The sequence below is a fragment of the Panthera pardus genome, unplaced genomic scaffold (assembly GCF_024362965.1).
Source record: "Panthera pardus isolate Hobbes unplaced genomic scaffold, ASM2436296v1 HiC_scaffold_24, whole genome shotgun sequence".
Classification (NCBI taxonomy): Eukaryota; Metazoa; Chordata; class Mammalia; order Carnivora; family Felidae; genus Panthera; species Panthera pardus.
In genome coordinates, this window is record NW_026526810.1 from 10,681,960 (window position 1) to 10,703,668 (window position 21,709).

Below are 21,709 nucleotides of genomic sequence, written 5' to 3' on the forward strand. Positions count from 1 at the left end.
GCTCCATGCTTCCCTGCATCATTTCACTGAGTCTGAGCTGGAAACCCCAGCAATGAAACTATTTTTTGTCATGTTATCTTGTCCCCAGATGGAGGTTTGTATTGGTATCTGACTCATGAGTAGTATGCTTAGAATTGCGGCTAGCACATGCTAAGCACATGTGTAGGTGTTTGCTCTAATTATTATTATGCCTTACCTATCCAAATGTGACATTTATCTCCCTTCTCCCATCTCCAAGGAAAAATAATCACACGGAGAACTTTAAAATATCCCAATATACACCTAAGTTCCATAAAGTCTAATTCCTTCTACATCCCTTCATTAAAAAAAATGTTTATTTTGATTATAAATGCTTCAAAGTTACAAAAAAAAGTACAAAAAATAATATTACACACATCCAGAAAGCTTCAACCTCCCATATTGAACAGATGTTGGTATTTTGCTATATTTGCTTTAGCTCTTTGTGGTTTTTTTTTATTTATTTAAGTAAACAGAAGTAACTAAAGAGTCCCTCCCCTTGATTCCTCTTTCCTTCCCTTTTCCTTCCCATGCCAGAGGGTTTTACTCTCCTGAGGTTAGTATATACCACCCCTGCTTTTATATTAAATGTGTCTATCAAACAATATAGAGTCCCAACTTAATTTTAATGTACTAATTGAAAGTTGAAATAATATACAGTCCCAATGATGACCTTTTCCAAAATGTCTTTAATAAGCAAAGGGGAAAAAAAACCCTTTTGAAACAAGAAAATGTCCATTGATGGGACATGTAATAGGGTCAAGGGGCACTGATTACATACAGGATAGTTTCTGTCTTACACAGAAACCTTTCTGTATAAATAATTACTGGGACCATAGCCCATCTATAAGCTGCTCTCAGAATTTTAAGCGCTAGCATCATCCACCACAGCAACCGACAACACATGCTTCACAGAATGTCCCAACAGCTGAATGATCAAGGTATCAACTTCTGGGCTACAGCAGTTATGGACGACACCTGCTAGTGGCTACTGGCCTGTTTGCCTGAGGCTAGGGACAGCTGTGACCTGTAGGTGAAGCCCCTGTGGTTACTCAAACCCCTTCTTACCTTCAGATTGATGACCCTGGGCTCTTTTTGTGACATTCACAAGAATTCGTAACAACTATGCTGACAGGTGCCACAGCACCTGTTTGGTTGAGAACTGGGCTGTCACGTGTCACATGAAATTAGAGATGATGAGTTGTTCTGGTCCTAAAGTTCCCTGTATAACATGGATTCTCACCTCTCTGGAGGGGCTCCTTGGATGTGGTCCCTGCCTCCAGTCCCTAGCGAGACTCCCCTGGGGCTTGTGAATGCCTGGGTAGCAGCATGACACCTATTCATTGCTCAGACAAGAATTTCTAGGAAGCTCCACGTACAAACCCTTCAGTAGCTACTGTGGACCCTGCTGTCCAGGAGGTGAGATACAATGCCTGCGGCACACAGAAATGTGGAAGTGCTGAAGGAATCCAGACAAGGGAAGATGTACCACAAGGGCTGTCACAACTCAACTTTGAAAGAGTGCTTTGAACTTGTTCTACCATCCCCCACCCCTATCAGTCACAGCTGCCAAGAAGATAAAATATGGGTGCTCCAACACCTCTGAAGGGCCTTTTGGGGAACTCACAATGATGACCTTGCACGTGGACTCTCCCCCCGCCCCGCCCCCCGCCGCCCGGCCCCGCTCCTTGTAAGCTATGCCATGTATCAGGTTTTCTGGGGGGTGGTCACCTGGCCCAGAACCTGCCTCCAAGGGACCCTACTCAAGTACTCACGGTTCCTGGCTACCCTGAGATTACATTTGGGTGTGTCTTTCTCCAGTTGTTTTTCAAAAGCAACAGACTATATTCCTAGTATTCCCTGCTTCTTCTCACTGTCCCGTAAAAGCTTACCTTTCCTGGGTGCCTTTTTATTAAGGCTCTATTGTTTTCTTTGTTGGCACTTCTATTGGTAACAGAATAGTTGATATAATAAAATGTGTTACTATAAGAATATTAGAGCTAAAAGTACCATTTTGTTCTAGAATTATCCATCTAATTTCTGAGAGGATAGGTTTATGGAGGCCCAGGGATTACTCACAACTGAACGCGATGTTACATGTGCATGATTTTTCAGGGGAGAAAGCCCAAGTGCTTTCATCAGGTTCTCAAAGCATCCTTAACCTAAAAAAAAATACGTAAATAAACATTAAGAACCACTGACCTATTGCATTGCATTCAGTGATTTATATTACATTCAACCAATGTAGATAGAATGTATCAGGCAACCAGGGACAGCCAGTAACAAAGCTGACCTTTCCCTACCATGTGGTGTAGCTAAAGACTCTTACAGGATGGAGTAACAAACAGGTAAACACACACAATTAATTACAAATAGTAATGAGTGCCATGAGGAAAGCAGAGCAAAATGATAGAGGTAATGAGGACCTGCTTGGAAGTGTGGTCAGGAAAGTCCTATCCACTGGGGTTTAAACAGAGACGTAAAGATGTTTAGCATCTAGCCCTAAAAAGACAAGAGAAAAAGCATTCTAGTGAGAGAGAACAGCAAGTATGAAGATCCTGCAGAAGGAGAGACTTGAGGGCTTGAGGTCTAGGAAAGGAGGGGTGCTGGATGGGACAGGAGGGGTAGGAATTCTGCAGTGGGTACCATGTAAGCCACAGTAACCAGGTTGAGCTCTACAGGTGCAGTGAAAGTCACTCTAGGGGGTTAAGGAGGGGAGTGACATTCTAGTGCTTCTATTTCGGGAATACCCATTCCAGGCCCACCTATAGAGAGCAAGAAGTGAGTGAGGCAAGAGCCAGTGGACCACTTGCCAAGTGAGAGATAATGGTGATTTGTCCCCGAGAGGTGGGAGAGTGTAGAATCAGGATATGCTTTAGGGGCAAAGTTGGTGAGACTTGAGGATGAGTTGGTTGAGGGGGAGATGATGAGGAGAATCCGGGTCATGGCCAAGTCTCTGGGTTGCGCAACTTGCTTGATGGTGCTGTTTCCCAAGATGGGGAAGCTTGGGGGAGGACCAAGTTTGGGTTTCTCAAGCTCAATTTGCAATATACTAAGACTGAGGTATAAAATGGTCATACTGGGCAGCAGGAGGGTAAGCTTACTAAGGAAACGTAGGACTGCCACAGTGTTGGGTGCCCATTTGAGGTTTAAAATCATGAACTAAATGTGAAACCGTGTTTAGCCATGTGCAGTCAATAAGAGGGCAGATGATGAGCTCATCACAAGTTAGAGTGTTGACAGCTAATTATGATGAAGGCAAAGAGGGGCAAGAGAACAGAGAATTGCAGTAACCACAGTTGACCCTTGAACATCATGTGTTTGAACTGTGTTTGAACCGTACCCAATTTTAAAAATACATACAGTACATACTGTAGATGTATTTTCTCTTCCTTACGATTTTCTTCATAACATTTTTTTTTTGCTTACTTTATTGTAAGAGTACAGTATATAATGCATATAACATACTAAATATGTGCTGATCAACTGCTTATGTTATCAGTAAGGCTCCTGGTCAGCAGTAGGCTTTTTATAGTCAAGTTTGGGGGGAGTCAAAAGTTACACTTGGATTTTCATCTGTGTGGGGAATGGGATCAGTGCCCCAACCCCTATATTGTTCAAAGTCAACTGTATAGTGATTGCAGTGGAGACTATTAAGGGTTCATCAAAATCCATTTTCTTCTTCTTCTTGGGAACATGGTTAGAATGTATTTCCAAGAGTCTTTTGCAGTTAGATGTGACCATATGCCTGGTTCTAGCCAATGGAATGGGAACAAAAGATCTAAGGGCCACTTTCAAGCCTGGCCATCAAAACCTTCCGTAAATGTGTTTCCATGTTCTTGTCTCCATTAAGCCGACTGTTTTGGTGACTCTAGAGGAAACTTGGAAGCTGCCATTGAGGATGGCAGAATTACAATCACCTTGTGTTCTAGAGATCTGCTTAAAGCAGAACAGTCTGCTACCACACACACCACCACCACCACCACCACCACCTGGGACTCCCTGGATTGAGCAGGAAGTTCATGTTGAGCAATCACACATTTGGGCATCTTTATTACCAAAGCTGTGCCTGCACTAACTAGCACAGTGATAGGTCATGTCAGAGGGTGAAGAAGGGGTAAAATCTGATGGATCAGGGGGCCACATGGGGACCCAGTTCTTCAACTGAAACCTCAGAGAACTAAGTGGATTGTCCAGGCAGGGTGTTCAGCCCCAGCTAGGGCAGGGCGTTCAGCCAGGGCTACATATTAAAATCATCTGGAGACTTTTGAGGCACCTGGGTGGCTCAGTCAAGTAAGTGTCCAACTTCTGCTCAAGGCATGAGCTCATGGTTGTGAGTTTGAGTGGTTCCTGAGCTCAAGCCCCACACAGGGCTCTCTGTTGTCAGTGCAAAGCCCGATTTGGATCCTCTCTCCCTCTTTCTCTGCCCCTACCCTGATCGTGTGTGTGCAAGCACTCTCTCTCTCTCAAAAATAAATAAATCTTAAAAAATAATAAAATCAAGACACCTGGGTGGGTCAGTCAGTTAAGCATCTGACTTTGACTCAGGTCATGCTCTCCTGGTTCATGAGTCTGAGCCCCGCAATGGGCTCTCTGCTGTCAGCACAGAGCCCACTTCAGATCCTCTGTCCCCCTCTCTCTCTGCCCCTCCCCTGCTGGTTCTCTCTCTCTCTCTCAAAATAAATAAACTTAAAACAATTTTTTTAAGTAATAAAATCACCTGGAGACTTAAAAAAATAAATAAATAAACCCTGATGCTGAGGCTGTCCCCTCAGGCCAGTTGAATTAGATCTGTGGGAAGGGCAGGGCTCAGACCTTTTTAAAAGATCCCCCGTTGATTCCAATGTACAGCCAGAGTTGAAAACCACAAAACTGGAATGAAAACCTGGATAATCTGATTTCTGGATCTTTGTCCCATAGGGTCCTACGTGCATTTTATGACCAATAGAGCACTTGGAAGAGCCTCACAGCAGGGTGAGGGACACTGCATCCCAGCCTTGACAGACAACACAGTATTTAAGAACCAGAGTGGACTGTGGATGTTGTGGTATGCCAACTGATTGCAGAGAATGGCCAGGAACCAGCATCTCCCTTTTCCCACCCTAATCCCAATATAGGTCGATCTGAGGGAGAAAGTAGGTGGGGGCAGGGGCCTGTGGTTCTTGAATTAGATGAAATTCAACTGTAAATAATCCACTTTGCCCCCAATTGGCTAAGACTTACATTATCTGCTAATAGGAGAAGTTTTTAAAGATATCTTTAGACACTGGATTACATGATTTAGGAAATGTGTACTTGCTTGAGTGTGTTTTAATTGTGAGCATTTTATCTGAAATCAGCCTCTTTTGCCAGTTCTGGGACTCAGTGTAATGGTGGAGATTTCAGACCTTGGTCCATATACATGGGAGAGGTTTTGTGGCCATTAGTCCTCAAACCAGACTGGTTCAATTCATGCACCTGATTTTTGCTAGGGAGCTGCCTGAGTCCCTCACCCTGGTTAGCTAGTTTGAAGACATAATGCATTATAAATCTATCATCTTAGCTGACAAGTAACTCAAGGGACATATAGGTGTGTGCCCATGTCTATACCAACGTTACTTCCTTTGTAGAATGAACCACAATGCTTTTTGCGTATAGTAGGCACTTAAAAATACTAACAGATTAAGGGACAATGGTAACTATAATAATAATGAAAATATTATTATAAGAAGAAGACATGTTCTATTTATACTTGTTCAATGGCATCATTCACTTCTGAAGGCTCATATATGTGCCCTTTTACTGTAAATTGACTTGGCTATAATTTTTTTTAAATAGTTTTAATTCAATTGTCTCTTTAATTCCATTGTCTCTTATCTCTTTTACATTCTGCTGTTTTCTAAATTTACTTTTATAGTATTTATATGCTGTGTACATTTCTATAAATAAAAAGTAATACTAAGAAAAACATTTTAGATAGCCCATGCTCTTACCATCCTGATAACCTCTGTTGAAAAATGTAGAAGAATGCATGCATGCATACACAGTCAGAACATTTAAACAGTGTGTGGGGGTACAAAATGCCAAGTGAAAGTTGCCTGTGACACTTCACCAGCTCCCTCTTCTCAACCCTTTCCCCAAAGAGGGACTTAACTACTGTTGAGAGTTTCTTACTATTCTTCCCAGAAAGTGAAATGTGCATATGCCAAGATAGAATTTAAAAGATATTCTTTTTTTGTAACTCACACAGAAAGGAGCCCGTTATATCTACTGTTTTGAAACTTGCTTTTTTCAAGTGATATATCTTACAGATCATCTCCCATCAACATGTATGGATAGACTTCATTTCTTAACAGTAGCAGAACATTCTGTAGAATGACTGGGATATGGTTTATATAAAATTTCTCCTGGATTCTTTTCTTATTTTTAGATTCTTGCCATTTATAAACAATGCCGGAATGGACATCCTTGTAGACCTAACTCAACAGACTTTTATGCGTAAATTTTATATGCTAAACTTGAATTGGTGTTTAAAATACCTCAAGAGATAATTTATGGTTTGGATCATAAAAACTGCACATGCAGGCCATAAGAGAGTACATTCCTGGGGTTATTTATCCTACTGATACACCTGAGGTAGGGAAAGAGCACTTGCCCCTTTGCACTGCCAAGTTCTAGAGTCAACATGAGCAGAGGCAAGCTGTAAAGGAAACCTACACTTTTCTTTACTTCTGGAGTCAACCCATCAGTGATATTTCTGTCCCTAGGGGACCCGAAATGGCCCAGGAACTTGTGACTTCAATGCGTTTTTTTTTTTTTTTTTTCTCATCCTCAAGCTTACTCACTGTGTCTGTCATTTGCTCTAAGCAAGGAGGAGATCTGAGGCAAAAATAGGTAGAGAAATGTCTCCTGAAGAAACTGCTGCTTTCTGGTACCCTGGCTGAAAGACCTTGAGAATGTGCATTTAAAAACTGCTCAGTGTGTAGGTCATTAATATAAACTATACACACATGTAGAATTTCTATAGGGACAAAAGGGTTTTATCCAGACTTCCAGTTTCCCCTCTCAGCTACTATTGTTACTTAAGAAAATTTGAGAGAAGGATTTCTCAACCTTGGCAGTATTGACATTTTGTGCTGGATAATTCTTTGTTGTTGGAGAGGAGGAACTGTTCTATGCACTGTAGGATGGTTAGAAGCATCCCTGGCCTCTATCCACCAGATGCCCATAGCATCTTCCCACTAGATGCCCCCTCCAGCTGTCTCTAGATATTATCAGATGTGAAAAACCGCTTGTCTAGACACACACACACACACACACACACACACACACACACCATAAATAATTATATTATTTATTATATATATATTCTATATGGGAAAATTGGGGCTGACATATCTCATGTTACAATATGGATAGGCTTTCTCACTAAGTTAAAACTTGCTTATTGGATTTTTAAAAAGGGCTATAGCTGGTGCTTAAGAAAAAAACCATTTGCAAACATTTAATTTAGTGAGGATGTACTATTTCTTTTTACACTGTAGTTTGAATTCATGTACTTTATACTCTTTTGCAGTCAAACATAACTCAGATTTCTACATACTTTAACATTTTTTAAAACGTTTACTTATTTTTGAGAGAAAGACAGAGCACAAGTGGGGGAGGGGTAGAGAGAGAAGGAGACACAGAATCTGTGCTGTCAGCACAGAGCCCAGTGCAGGGCTCAAACCCATGAACCACAGGATCATGACCTGAGCTGAAGTCGGACGCTTAACCGACTGAGCCACCCAGGTGCCCCAGATTTCTACATACTTTAAAACCATACACGGAGAACAAACAGAGGGTTACTGGAGGGGTTGTGGGAGGGGGATGGGCTAAATGGGTAAGGGGCATTAAGGAATCTACCTCTGAAATCATTGTTGCACTATAAGCTAACTAACTTGGATGTAAATTAAACAAATTAAAAAAACCATACACGGTAGTTCCTATTTGAATTGTGTCTTCTGTAACAGATTTCAATAAATTTGGGATATATATATATTATATACACACATATGGTGTGTATATATATATATATATATATATATACATATATATACATATATATAAGAATATATACATATATTTATGTAATAGCTGAATAGTATTCTCTTATATGGTTGTACTACAAATTATTTACTCAATCTCACTTTGATAGGTATTTGTTTCTTTTTTTGAATTATTCTGCTGCTATAAGCAATTCTGCAATGAGTATATATATTTCTATGGGGTAAATTCTTAGATGCGGAATTTCTGGTTCAAGGGCATGTACATTTAAAATTGCAATAGACATTAACCTTTCAAATTGCCTTTCAAAGAAATTGTACCAATTTTCACTCTCACTAACAATGTACAGGAGTGCCTGTTTCTATACACCTTTGCCAACTCAGTGTGTTAACAAACCTTTTCATAGTTTTAACTCCAAAAGGTGAAAAAAATGGAGCCTTTCTGTAACCTCAGTTTTGCCAGTATGTTCAGTTCTAGAGCAAGTATTCTGATGAGAAGTTGCTCAAAGATGCACCTTTTTGAAGATGCAAAGTTCAGGGGGCAGAATTCTAGTCAAGAATTTTGATGAAGATCTTTGTCTTTTATTTGGCAGGCTGAATCCAAATTATCCAAACTGCTGAAAATTGTAAACGCTTCTCAAGGAGAGGACCGGGCCCCTTGAAACAGTGTGCTTAATTCACGCTGAAGCATGATTTCTGGAAAGACTTTTTGCATTAGTATATGTTAAATACTTTGTTACCATTTTCTGCTGTATTCACTGTCTTGGTGCTGAGAGGTGCTGTCTGCTTTAATCTCTATGCTGAATTACAGAGATACATGATCAAATAAAGTCAAGACAAGAATCAAGCCTCATAAAAATCTTGCCTACAGCATGTACCAAAAAAAGCCAGTCGTGCCAAGGCTATGCAGGCCAAGTGAAGCCAGGGGTTGTGCAATTACCGAGCAGAGGTTGAGATTTCTGACAAAAACAGGGACCTCATTGAAAATGTAAGCATAAAAATGAAGCCTCATTAAAAAAAAAAAAAAAAAAAAAAAAAAAAAAAAAAAAAAGGTCATTTTGATACTTCTCTAATGTGAACATTGAAAACCATGGCTTCTGACCTGCAGTATTTCCCTCCTCTGTAAAGCCCAGGATAAAATAGATTTTCCATTCTCAGATTTTCTGGGTTGGTCACTTTGGCTCCAACTTAAACCAAGTTTTCAAACAGTTGCATCAGACCAGAATGTTCCACACTTTGCTGTTGCCTGACTGAGGACAAAGATCCATTCTTTTACTCGGGGAACATTTATCCAAGCCTACTATGTGGTAGTTAGGTCCTCAGCTAGACTCGGGCCAAGGCGATAATGCATAAGATGCCACGAGGTTGGCCAGCCCTCATGTTTAAGAAGATCATCAGAGAGGACAGGTTGGGAGCCAGGGGTGTGGAGGAGCTTTGCTAGTGTGCGTGCAGGCCTGCAGAACCACCAGCAGGAGATCTTGGGGTTCATCAGAGTCCAGTGAGGGCTCAATTAACCCAGCAGTGCAAACGGCTCTGGCTGCCCCAGTGCAGGGGCACGTGGGGGCTGCCCTCGGGAGCAGCCTGAACTAGGAAGAGCTGTGAGAGAAAGGTTTTGTACTAAGAGGAGGATGAGATGCTCCCTGGTTCTTACAGCAGAATGTGATTTGCACGTTTGAATTATTGTGTGGACTGGAAGGTATATGAAACCTATTAGGCTCAGGACCAGGTTGGATGTGGCTGGCCTGGGTGATCAGGGAGCTAGAAGGGTAGTGGGCATGCATGTGTGGTGAGAACAGGGAGCTCATGGTTGGGACTTGGGGAGGCTCAAAGATGTCAAGGCAGCGCTCGGAACCTCAGGCCTTAAGGGATAGCCTGTTAGGTTTCTTATTGACAATTTCCCTTTTGTGTCTATTTGCCATAGGGAACCCAGGGATAGCTCTGAGGGGAGGGACCAAATTTCTGCAACTGACAGTCTAACTACAGGCATACAATCAACACCTGCTGCTCAGCTGTTGTGATGTCTATTTTCTTTCTGTCTGTCTGGCATGCAGGCCCCCTTCATCCATAATAGTGTTCCAATTGAGGGGAACTACAACCCCTCACTCTCAGTCCATTTGGTCCTGAACTTTTGATGAGTTTCAACCCTCTCCCAGGACTCCTGGGAGGGGCTGTTGACCTAAAAGTGACCAATCAGAGCATTCTATCACCCTGGACATGGTGATTGGTTCAGAACCAGACATGTGACCCAGGCCAGGCTCCCCTTTGGGATTTTGCTAATAAAATTTAAAGAAAACTCTTTCTCAGTGGAAATTGTCTCAGTCCTGTCTGGCTGCCAGGGCAAAATATCATTGACTGGGTTTCTTGTTAACAATAAAATTTATTTCTTGGGGCACCTGCGTGGCTCAGTCGGTTAAGCCTCCCCCTTCAGCTCAGGTCAGGATCTCACACTCCGTGAGTTTGAGCCCTGCATGGGGCTCTGTGCTGACAGCTCAGAGCCTGGAGCCTGCTTCAGATTCTGTGTCTCCCCCTCTTTCTGCCTCTCCCCTGCTCATGCTCTGTCTTTCTGTCTCAAAAATAAATGAAAACATTAAAAAAATTTTTTTGTAAACAATAAAATTTATTTCTCACAGTTTGGAAGACTGGAAAGTCCAAGATTAATGTGAGGTCGGATCCAGTGTCTGGTGAGAGCCCATTTCCTGGTTCATAGACTGCTTTCTTTTCCTTGTATCCTCACATGGCTGGAGAAGCAAGGGAGTCATCATTCATAAGGGCACTAATCTCATTCATGAGGGCCCCACCCTCACTGCTTTACCACTTCCGGAAGGCCTTACCTCCCGATACCATCACACTGGAGATAGGTTTCAACACATGAATTTGGGGGCACAGAACAAGGAGAGAGACAGAGAGGGAGAGAGATAATACATAATTTTTAGCTTCCCAATCCAGCAATGCTGGAATTAGAAATACTCCTGAATCTCTCAGTCAAACAAGCCAACAAATTCTCCCTCTTTTAATATTTTGGCTTCAGTTGATTTGACTTGTGCTGCTGTCACTTACAGCTAAAACCTGCTGGTTCTTTGAACAGGAATGGAACAATGTGTGCTAACATGCTGGTGATTTAATTTATTGCATATCTATTATTATTTTACCTAAGAAACACAATGCACGAATGGCTTATAAACCACCCTGGGCCCCCAACCTTGCTCCAGACATAACTTCCCTCTTCCTGTTCTTCAAACAAAATGAGCTCAGTCTCATCTTGGGGACTTTATTCTTCTTTCTGCCTGAGACACTCTTCCCCAGGTCTTCACTCCTTCAGCTCCTTTGTCACCCAACTTAAGTGTCACTGCCTCAGAGAAGATTTCCCTGAAACCCTAGTTAAGGTCTCCACTCTGTTACTCTATTTCATGGTCTTGTGTTATTTTCTTCATAGTCTGTTTTTCTTCATAGTTATTTTCTTCATCATCATCTGACATTTTCTTGTTTATACACTTTTTGTCTACATGACTAGAAACTTCATGAGAACATTGATCTTCCTTGTAGTCCCAGTACTTAGAACAGTGCCTGGCACACAGTAAGAGCTCAGGAAGGGTCGGTGGAATGCATCAATGAACAACCACATGTGTGTCTACTGTTTATGTAGGTACATTTGGTGCTTATGTAGATTACTGAATCTTCAAAATAACCTTCAGTAAGGATTGTTATCATCTTACATGTACAGAAATCAAGGTTTGGAGAGACTGAGAAATTTGCCCAAAGTTACACACTTGGGAAATGGCAGAGGTGTGATTTAAACAGAGGACATTTGACTCTAAAATGTGTGGCCTTGGGGCACCTGGGTGGCTCAGTAGGTTCAGCATCCGACTTTGGCTCAGGTCATGATCTCATGGTTCATGAGTTCGAGTCCTGCATCGGGCTCTGTACTGACAGCTCAGAGCCTGGAGCCTGCTTCTGATTCTGTGTCTCCCTCTCTCTCTGCCCCACCCCTACTTGCACTCTGTCTCTCAAAAATGAATAAACATTAAAAAAAAAAAAAACTTAAAATAAATAAATAAATAAATAAAATGTGTGGTCCTACCTTTTCAGTGACTCCCAGATTTGTCTCAGTATTCTCAAATTCTAAAGATAAAATTCTTTGCTAGATTTGAAGTTGCAATTTGGGAATGATTTGTATGATGTGGCCACCACAGGGAGAACAGACTTTTCTATGAGCTTTTGAGGGACATATAGGCCTAGAACAGGTCTAAATGGACTTCCTAAGAAATATGGTAGAGCCTGGTAATGCCTGGGATGCGTATTGAAAGAAATTATTGAGGGGGAACTAGGATGCTTCCCACCTTTAGAAGAAATATCTATGACAAAAATACACAAGCTAAGAGGACAATAGAGATCATGATCTCATATGCATGGGGTAGATGTGAATGGGATACTGGAGAAGGGGAAGATAGTAAACGCACCTCCTCTTTGGATGGAGTATAGAAAGTGAACAGAATAACCTCAAGGTTTGGAATTCCTATAATTGACATGTGAATGTATTGTTGGTTGTGGAGAGAATCACAGACTCTGAATAAACTGTGCCAAAGAAAAAAATACAATATAACAAAATGACAACATATAATAGAAATCGAAAGACTTATTTGAAGTTCAATTGCATAAAACATCCAGCTGTCAAAGATTTGATTTCTTACATTTTAAAGTTTATTTAATCTTTATGTAGACTTTGACATTTAGAATACAAATTGAGCAAAAGAAAGTTCTTTTATCCCCTTCTTTGAGAACCTGAATTCATCCTTTTCATCATCAGGCATTCAAGAATAAAAGCCCCCACGATATTCAAATAAGAAAAGTGACAACAACATTTTTAAGGCCTGGAAAAGATGTAATAGGCAATGTTAGAAGTTAAATGTGTGTGTGTGTGTGTGTGTGTGTGTGTGTGTGTGTGTGTGTGTGTTTTACGTTTTGATATTTAGGAATAGCCACATGACCACACGGCAGCCATGGACCCTATTGTTTTGTGTAGTAACCAGAAGCACTTTATTTTCTGTGTTTTTTCCTCAATTCAGAACAATGATCATCTCAAAACATACATACTTATAAACATGTTACCAATAATTTTAACAGTGTTCAATTTGAAGAGTTGAATCTACTATTGTAAGATACTGCAACCATGTTTTCTACTAGTTATATGAATTCCATATGATGGCTACTATTGAAGAGCTGAGTAAATTACAGGATATTAAAATATTTTATCACTTAAAATTTTTTTTATCTTAAAATATTTTTAGACTTGCCAAAAGTTGCAAACATCATATGGATAATTCACCCAGCTTCCTCTAGGGTTATCTTATGGAAGGATAGTGCAATGATCAAAACCAGGAAATTAACATTGATGTAACATTATCAACTAAGCTACAGGCCTTATTTAAATTTTGCCAATTTTCTCACTAAGGTCTCTTTTTTGCACCAGGATCCGATCCTGAATCCCATTTTGCATTTAGCTGTTGGATATTTTGTAGGATTCCCCTTGATTTGTCTTTGTCCGATATTCTTTCATGATTAGACTCAGGTTATAGCTTTTTGGCAGGAACACCAAAAAAGGGATGTGCCCCTTCCCATTGCATCATATCATGGGGTACATGAAGTCCAAATGCTTTGTTACGGTAATGCTGGCCTCGTTCCCTCGGTTAAGGTGGTGTCTGCTGGGTTCCTCTATTGCAAAATTCCTATCATTCTGTTGTAATTAATAAATATCTTGTAGGGAACTACTTTGAGGCTATGCAAATGTCCTGTTTCTCATCATTCTTTTACCCATGAATTTTTGCATCCATTGATAGTTCTTGCCTGCAATAAATAATTAACTGTGATGTTTGCCTAAAGGGGGTTTATGTATTGCTCTCATTCCTTTTGCATTTTTTTCATGGGAATTCTCCTGTAAGCAAGATATGTGCTTTTTCCCCTATTCAATTTTTTTAACCAATTATTTATTTATATCAGTACGGGCTCATGGATATTTATTTTATTCTATAGGTTATAATCCAATGCTAGTGTTATTTGCTACTCAAATCATTCCAGGTTTTGCCATCGGTAGCTCTTTCAGGTGAGCTCCTGTGTCCCTTTGACATGCCCTCATCATTTTTTGAGCAGTTCTTTGCTGTCTGGCATCATAGATTTATCTAGTTTGTTTTCCTTTCCCAGTCCTGGAGTCAACCATCTCTCCAAGGAGCCCTGGTTACTTTTACTGCAAAATGGTATTTACATCTGGGTGCTTATCATGAAACTTGCAATAGAAAAAAGATGCACGTGATTTCTCTCTCTTTGCATGCATACATCAATTATTTTAACTCTAAAAAGCCTGTGATGTACAGTACAAAGTGGCGTATATTTGTGTTTTTAGGTTTAATTTAAAATGTGGAGATTTGATTTTCTGAAATATTTACAAGTCATTATGTCCTATGTCAGAGTTACAAGTAAAATATACAAGTAAAGTAAGTAACTTTACAAGTAAGATGTAGTTTTTATATGTGATATTTCTAAAAAAAGACATGGAGTTATATATGGAGAATTCACTAATTTTGGGTAACACATTTAAAACATTCCATTTTTTACATCTTCTTTTAATGTTTATTTTTATTTTTGAGAGAGAGAGCATGAGCAGAGGAGGGGCGGGGGGGGGGGGGTCTGAAGTGGGCTCTGCGCTGACAGCAACGAGCCCAATGAGGGGCTCAAACTCACGAACCATGAGATCATTTTCTGAGCTGAAGTTGGACGCTCAACTGACTGAGCCACCCAAGTGCCCCTACATCTACATCTTTTTTTTAATTGAAGTATAGTTGACACAGAATATTACATTCATTTCAGATACACAACGTAGTGATTCAATAAGTCTATATGTTATAGTATGCTCACAAGTGTAACTACCATCTGTCACTATGCAACGCTATTACGATACCATTGATTGTATTCCCTCTGCTGTACCTTTCATCCCCAGGACTTACTCATGCCATCACTAGAAGCCTGTATCTCCCGCTCCTCTTCTGCCATTTTGCCCATCCCCCCCACCTTCCTCCCCTCTGGCAACCATCAGTTTGTTCTCTGTGTTCGCTGGTCTGTTTCTGCTTTTTGTTTGTGTGTTTGTTTAGTCATTTGTTTTGTTTTTTAGATTCCATGTAAAAGTGTAATCATATGATATTTGTCTTTCTCTGATTTCACTTGGCATAATACCCTTTAGGTCCTTCCCTGTTGTTGCAAATGGCAAGATCCCATTCCTTTCTTATTTCTTTATATATGTGTGTGTGTGTGTGTGTGTGTGTGTGTGTGTGTATACATTTTCTTTATCCATTCATCTAGTGATGGACATTTGGGTTGCTTCCACATATTGGTTGTTATAGATAATGCTGCCAAAAACACAGGGATACGTATATTTTTTCAAATTAGTGTTTTCATTTTCTCTGGGTAAATACCCAGTAGCAGAATTGTTGGATAATACGGTATTTCTACTTTTAATTTTTTGAGGAACCTCCATACTGTTTTCCACAGTGGCTCCACCAATTTGCATTCCCACCAACACTGCACAAGTGTTCCTTTTCCTCCACATCCTCGCCAACGTTTGTTATTTCTTGTCTTTTTGGTTCTAGCCATTCTGACAGGTGTAAGGTGATATCTCTTTGTGGTTTTGATTTGCACTTCCCTGATGATGAGTGATGTTGAACATCATTTCGTGTGTCTTTGCATCTTAAAACCTTCCACTTTTGAGGCGACTGCGTGGCTCAGTCGGTTGAGCGTCTGACTTTGGCTCAGGTCATGATCTCACAGTCTGTGAGTTCGAGGCCCGTGTCAGGCTCTGTGCTGACAGCTCAGAGCCTGGAGCCTGCTTTGGATTCTGTGTCTCCCTCTCTCTCTGCCCCTCCCCTGCTCATGCTCTGTCTCTCTCTGTCTCAAAAATAAATTAAAACATTTTAAAAAATGTTTAAAAACCGTCTACTTTTAATTTACACGCATGCAAAATTGAGACTTCATGAAACATTTTTATTGAGCCCCTTTGCCTGGTTCACACCATATTTAATAAATATTAACTTTGTGTAAGTGTCAGGGACACAAGATTGAATATGGCCCCTATCTTTAAGAAACTCACAAATTAAAACCCCTTTGAGGTTCCCCTCCTTGTTATAAACTTACCTTTTTCTACTAATCCATTCTTTTTACTGTCCATCCCTCTCATCATTCTTCTGCTCCATAAGCTATTTCTCTTTTTCTCCATCCCATATATTTCAACTTCAAAATTCTGCTTACATTTCTCCTCCTCCAGAAAGCCTTCCTGGCACTGTTCAGTGTCATCTAGTTGTGTTTTTCTCTAACCCCACAAGGCTAAGGACATTTTTGTCCCACGGGTACTTCAATTTCAACATGAACAGAATGGAACTCATCACATTGTCCTTGTCCAGCCCCTTCGATCTCATCTTCCTCCACTAGTGCTCCCCACTTCAGTGATGCTGCTATTATCCACTCAGGAGCCCAAACCCAGAAACCTGAGGGTAAACTGAGGCTCCTCTCCCTTCTCTAACCCCAGATTCAATGACAGAAAGCAGGTCAATTCTACCTTCTAGCTGGCTCTTTGTTTTGCTTCTGTTTTCTCCTTGCTGTCAGGCAACTTTTTTTCATTTAGGCTTTCTGTCTTCCTTAACTCACTTACCATCTGTCTTAAGTGGGTCTCCTGAAAAGCAGATCCCCAAAAAAGGATTTGGGTGTGGGTAGCTTATTTGGAAGGTGATCCTGGCAAGGGTTCTGAGGGAGTGGTGACGTGACACAGGGGAAATGAGGAGAGACAATAAAAAGTGGCTAATGAGTGGGTCATCACAGAGGACAACTGGAGCCCAACCCACTGTGGACCACCCCCCCCCACCCTTGAGAGACTTTGGGGAACATGCTTCAGAACTGTCTTCTTGAGACATGAGGAAGCTGGGGCCAAAGTGACCCAGAGACACAGGAAGCCATCAGCCTGTGTGGGGCAGTCGGTGGAGACCTCTGGGGATGGGAAGTGTGTGTGTGGGTACTCAGGTAGCAGCGGCTGTGCCTCCTAACTGGCCATGCTGCTTCCGGTCTTGCTCTCTCTCACCTACTCCCAACCATTGCCCTAAGTGATCCTTCTAAAATGCCAAGTAGATCAAACTATTCCACCATTTCAAATTTATATTTCCCATTGTTCTCAGAAGGAAATCCAAATGGGGGCACCTGGGTGGCTCAGTTGGTTAAGCGTCTGACTCTGGATTTTGGCTCAGGTCATGATTTCACAGTTCATTAGATCGAGCCCCATGTAGGGCTCTGTGCTGACAGTGTGGAGTCTGCTTGGGATTCTCTCTCTCTCGTTTTCTCTGGCTCTCCACCATGCTCTCTGTTTCTCTCAAAATAAATAATTTAAAAATTATATATATGTGTGTGTGTGTGTGTGTGTGTGTGTGTGTATATATATATATATATATATATATATATATATATATGAAATCTAAATGGCCTAGCCTGATATGCTAAGGCTCTGTACTGTCTCACCCTTCCAGTCTTATCTCCTACCACTCCCCAGCACTTAATCCAGACTCCAGGCTTCAGGCACGTTACACTAGCTGTGGTTTCTCTCTTGAGCCACACTCAAGGGTCCCTGCACAAAACAGTCCTTGTGCCTAAAGGCTGCTCATAAATATTTAAGGAGCATTTCCTTCATTGCCTATTATGCACCAGGCACTGTGCTAGACATTTTGGATCAACAAAGAATGAATCACAGTTCTGGCCTTCAAGGAGCTCACTCTCCAAAGGGGAGGAGACAGACTTCTACATAAAGAAGTACTTATTCTTCAACTAGGTGCTAGAAAATGATGCCTAAGTGGAGACTTGATGGAGATAAAGGGGGTTTACCGTGCACACAGAAAGAAACAGCTTGGTGTATGCAGAGGAACTTCTTAGATTTCTGAATGGGGCTGGTGAGTGGTCTGGCAGGAAGAGGTGAGGCCAAGGCTGCCAGGTGGTCAGGGATCCCTGCCTCCAAGGGAGCCTGACCTTTGTTCTTCAGATCAAGACACAACGAGAGGGCCTCATTTTCATCCTTCTGGACACTTTGGAGATTCACTATGGGACTGCCTCCTCTAAGGAACCATCTTCTGTGCTTTCCTAGTGCCCTCAGAACCCCCTCTTGGTGGTTAGCAGGCTGAGTTTTAAGGTGTATGTCTCCCAGGGCCCGCCAGCCCCGTTGAAGGAAGTGTTGCTCTTCCTCACCTCCATATCACAGTGCCTACTACAATGCTGCTAAGTCCTTTCAGTTCAGACATTCCTGGCCTCCAGAGTGCTTTAAGCAGGCCAGAAAGAGCTGGAGGACTCAAAGATGCTGCTTGTCATAAGCTCCTTCCAAGCCAATGACACATGTAAGTGCTCCACACATGGTCTATGCCAAGCTGAGTGCTGGAAGTTGCTGGAGACACTGAACTTCAGATATGTACTTTTGAGACCCGAACAGAAGCTGTGATGATTTCCTAAAACTGATTATTTTAATTACAAATAGTGATTATGTTTTGCGACTGTATTTTACTATAGCTGTGCTCTAGAATTTTTAAACTTACTCTTATTTCTCTCCATTTTCTTCCTCTGCTTTCCTTTCTTCTTATCATACCCTGAAATTCTCAGACAAGGGCTTTGACAAGCAGGAGGTGGGGAGAGAGGCACTCTCTTAGGTGATGTAAACATTTTTTTTTTTCATTTCTACTTTGGCTGGAGCCATGACCAAGCTCTCTGGTTCTCTGGAGTGACCTACAACATTTGAATGGGAAGGCAGGCAGTCTGAGCTAGTCTTCTGTGCCCTGGGATGGTCATGAGGTGGAGTAATGGAAGTCTGTTCTACATGGCCCCTTTTTTTCCAGGGTGAAGGGCAGGTGGGAATGACGGAGCTACTGATCACTGTCCCCTCTACCTCAGAGCCTAGGCTTTGAAGTAAAAGTATCAAACTCTTGTATTTTCGTGGAGCAAAGAAGTCAAATGCAGCTGCCTTTGCAGCTTCTGGCAGGTTAAAAAACATGCATTTGCACATGACTTGCTGAATTACACCAAATTTTAATGTGCTTCCAAAACTTCCCTATAGTCCTTGACTTACACCAAATTTTAATGTGTTTCAAAACTTCCCTATAGTCCTTGCTGCTGGCTCTTCTGGAAAGTGATACTGTGGGACTCTGAGCAGAACTCTGGATTTATTTTCCAGTGTCTGGTGTTTATGTGTCGCTTTTGTGTTGGGTTCTCCCCAGTACGTTGCCCTGTCCTTGAGAGAGGAAGCCTGCGAGCCTCCAGCTTCCTCTGTAACTTCCCAGTTCCTTTGCCCGTCCTCTGCGCATCTGCTTAGCCACCCCAGTCACTTTGTTTCAAAGTGCTGCGGTACTGAGTTTCTCTTTCAAATGAAAATAACCATTTGGCTCTGGGTTTACTGCATAGGCACCTCTGGGTGCAGAAATAGGCAGTGTGGCTGTAGAAACTCTCCAAATGTTAGCAGACTTCAAGATGCAGGGACCAACAATGGCTCGACAAAACCAATAACCCCACAAAACAGAAGGGCAGTCCCAAGCATATCTCCTTTGCACCTCTTTCAGAAAAGACAGTATGCAGAGTGGTTGGGAGTTCAAGTCCTCAGTGCCCTCCTCTTAAGCTGTGACCTCAAAGGGTCACTTTAGCGCTCAGCTTCCCTTTCCTCTTCTGTAAAATGGGAATAGAAACTGAATCTACTTCATGGGGATGTTGTGAAGAATATATAAGCTATCAGATGCAAAACGTTCCGCGCACAGTTTGGCGCTCAAGCAGTAGGCTACTGATGCCTATTAGTAATTGGCTATTACTAGGAGGTTGTGTCTCTCCCGGGACCGGGGGCGCTTGGCTCGCCAGCCTGAAAGGGGTCGCCCACTCCAGGCCCCTTCAAGTACTACTCCCTCCCGGCCTGGGCCCAGATCCCAGCCGCCACGGCGCGCCAGGGACCGAAGTCCCATTGTGCTTGCTCAGTGAGGGTGACTGGGGCGGCCGCCCAGACGCGAGCACAGGTGCGGCCCTGACCACAATGAGGGCGTGGGCGCGTGCGTGGCGAGCAGAGGTCTGCAGGGGGCCAGTGTGGCCGACCGCGGGGCGGGGTTGCGGGGGGGGGGTCGGGAGGGAACGGGTGCTGGCGCGGCCCCAGGAACTCGGCAGGAGGCGTCTGGGCCGTCCCGGAGGACCCTGCCTGGCACCGGACTCCGGGCGTCTGCCGAACTCGCGCCCCGGAGCCCCGGCCCCGCCCCCGGAGCCCCGCCCCCCGGTGCCCCCGGTTGGCTGGAGCCGGCGGCCACGCGCGGCGATTTGCCACGCGCCGCGTCATTGAAGCCGCTCCTGGTCCCGGCCCCCGCGGGCTGGTCAAGGAGGCAGCGGCGGGGGGAGGCTGGGGCTGTAGGGCGCGACGCCGCCGGGCCGCCCCGCCCTGGGAGGCGCCTAAGCCCTCATCAAGTGACCAGTATCCCTTCCAGGAGAACACGGTTCTTCACAGGGAAGCGAGCTCCAGCCTGTAGCCCCGGCGCCAAACCGCCGTCATCTCCTTCCTGTGCCGGGTGATCCGTCTCCTCACCCACCCGGAAAAACATAGTCCGCCCCCCGCGTCCTTGTGGAGTAGCGCTTGCTTCCACTGACTCTCTTTGCCCGTACCCTCGTCTTTCCCATTCCAAGTACTCTAGGACCCACCGAGAGGATAAGTCAGCGCTGAAGAGAAACCTCAAGGGAAAAGAGAGAGAGAGGGAGCCGAGGGGAAGGGAGGGAAAGGCGAGGCTGGCGGAGGGACACCGAGGACCGCGGCCGTAGTGCGCACGCGCGGCGGCAGGAACGAGTTCCGGTCTGGCCGGGGCCTGTCTCCTAAAAATAGCCCCGGTGTGGGGATCCGTGCGCGGATGTCCCGGCGAGTCCCGGGCTGAAGGAGGCGGCTCCGGGCGGCGCGGAGCGCTGGTGGCTGGCCCGGGCTGCAGCGTGTGCGCGCCCGTCAGCTGCGCCGGAGACACGGTGAGGGCCGCGGCGGCGGGGCTCCGTTCACCGGGCCGACGGTGCCGGAGGGGGCGGCGTCTCGGCGAGGGGCCCGGGTAGGGGCCGGGGGGCGCTGGGGCGGGGGGCGGCGCGGCCGAGCAGGGGCGCCCGCGGGGCTCCGGGGACAGCAGGGCAGGGCGGCGTCCGGCTGGCAGGGGGCCGTGGTCGCGGGCGCGCGGCGGCGGGGCGGGTGGGGTGCGGGGAGGCGGCGCGGGGTGGTCGCGCGGGGTCTGCGTGGAGGGGCGAGGCGCCCGCGGTGGTGGGGGCGGGGTGCCCCGAGGGCGGGCCCGGGATCTGACCGCTGTCGCGCGGGCCGGCGGAGGGAGGCTCGGCCGCGCGGGTTCGGCGCGAGGAGCCTCCCCGTGCGCGCACGGGGCTTGGGGCTGGGGGGCGGTGGTGGACGGCGCCTTCTTGAAAGTTGAGGGACTTCTCTGGGGGCCCGGAGTCTCTCCGGGGGGTTCCGCCCGAAGGCCCGTTTCCTCCCTCTTGCCCTCCGCGGCCCGGGTCTCCCCAGAGGGATTGACCCCTCGTGCCGAGGGCGCTCTGCGCTTTGGTCGGACTTGAAGAAGTTCCCCCACTTCTGCTTTGGGAGAAGGTTGGTCGAAGCGGGC

At 44.2% G+C, this 21,709-nt stretch overlaps 1 protein-coding gene across 8 annotated transcripts in view; it reads left to right on the forward strand.

The window, feature by feature from the left end:
• The first annotated feature begins 20,525 nt into the window (after positions 1-20,525).
• Positions 20,526-21,709, forward strand: part of MEF2A (myocyte enhancer factor 2A) — a 165,323-nt gene continuing 164,139 nt past the window's right edge. For 4 of the 8 annotated variants that reach the window (XM_019460117.2, XM_053888759.1, XM_019460119.2 and 1 more), the window contains exon 1: positions 20,529-21,077. The gene's annotated coding sequence lies outside the window, so the exon portion shown is untranslated. Of the gene's footprint in view, positions 21,078-21,709 lie in introns of all 8 variants that reach the window. The other 4 variants (XM_019460120.2, XM_019460121.2, XM_019460123.2 and 1 more) reach the window with 3 other exon arrangements.